This window comes from Rattus norvegicus, chromosome 2 (assembly GCF_036323735.1).
Source record: "Rattus norvegicus strain BN/NHsdMcwi chromosome 2, GRCr8, whole genome shotgun sequence".
In the NCBI taxonomy this organism is placed as follows: Eukaryota; Metazoa; Chordata; class Mammalia; order Rodentia; family Muridae; genus Rattus; species Rattus norvegicus.
Window position 1 is genome coordinate 84,654,861 of NC_086020.1, and position 1,354 is coordinate 84,656,214.

Genomic DNA, 1,354 nt, shown 5'->3' on the forward strand with positions numbered 1-1,354 from the left:
AAATTTGGTTTTGTCATGGAATATCTTGGTTTCTCCATCAATGTTAATTGAGAGTTTTGCTGGATACAGTAATCTGGGCTGGCATTTGTGTTCTCTTAGGGTCTGTATAACATCAGTCCAGGATCTTCTGGCCTTCATAGTTTCTGGCGAGAAGTCTGGTGTGATTCTGATAGGTCTCCCTTTATATGTTACTTGACCTTTTTCCCTTACTGCTTTTAATATTCTTTCTTTATTTTGTGCGTTTGGTGTTTTGACAATTATGTGACGGGAGGTGTTTCTTTTCTGGTCCAATCTATTTGGAGTTCTGTAGGCTTCCTGTATGTCTATGGGTATCTCTTTTTTTAGGTTAGGGAAGTTTTCTTCTATGATTTTGTTGAAGATATTTACTGGTCCTTTGAGCTGGGAGTCTTCACTCTCTTCTATACCTATTATCCTTAGGTTTGATCTTCTCATTGAGTCCTGGATTTCCTGTATGTTTTGGACCAGTAGCTTTTTCCGCTTTACATTATCTTTGACAGTTGAGTCAATGATTTCTATGGAATCTTCAAAAATATGGAACGCTTCACGAATTTGCGTGTCATCCTTGCGCAGGGGCCATGCTAATCTTCTCTGTATCGTTCCAATTTTAGTATATGTGCTGCCGAAGCGAGCACGAAACTAGATTTTTAATAACATTTTATGCTTCTAGAAATAGCATACACTCGTGTAAATAGCAGTTTCAAATGATAAGCAGAGAGAATACAAAGTCATCTCTAGTCTCAACGTGGCAATAACCACTCTCGACACTTTAGATCACGGTGTTATATCCATCACATGTGGCTAGAATTGAATACCATACACTGTAATTTATACAGAAAGGGAGTTTGCTCTGTTTATGATTCTAGAGGCCAGGAAGCACGGTGCTGGCCTCTGGTGGGGATTTTTCTGCTGCATGATAACTTGTTATGGGGTCTCACATGACAAGGAGTGCAAACTTGAGTTAGCTCAGGGGACCCTCTTCTTATAAATCACTATTGCACTCTGGGGCCTGTGAAATCACGAGTGCATCTCGTTCCAATTACCTTCTAAAGAGCTCTCCTACAAACACTATTAACATTACACTTGGGATGAAACTTCCAAATGAGGTTTGGAGGGCTCAAACACCCAGGCCATAGCCAGCCTCCTATCTTTTTGTTTGTTTTATAGCATTTGTCATTTGGCTTTTGCTTCCACAGGAAGCTCTCTGTAAAGAAATAGCATGGAATTATAACCTTTTTTTCTTCTGTGATTCTTCCGTTTGACCATAAGCATTGGGGCTGTCTGGGTGGTTGTTAGGTGAATCTAGCTGGGCCAGCTCCTTTGTGGGGAGTTGTTG

At 40.4% G+C, this 1,354-nt stretch overlaps 1 non-coding gene across 1 annotated transcript; it reads right to left on the reverse strand.

The window, feature by feature from the left end:
• Positions 1 to 546: 546 nt before the first annotated feature.
• On the reverse strand, positions 547 to 653 carry LOC120101135 (U6 spliceosomal RNA). Its single transcript, XR_005501532.1, has one exon. It is a non-coding gene; the product is annotated as a U6 spliceosomal RNA (small nuclear RNA).
• Positions 654 to 1,354: the final 701 nt, after the last annotated feature.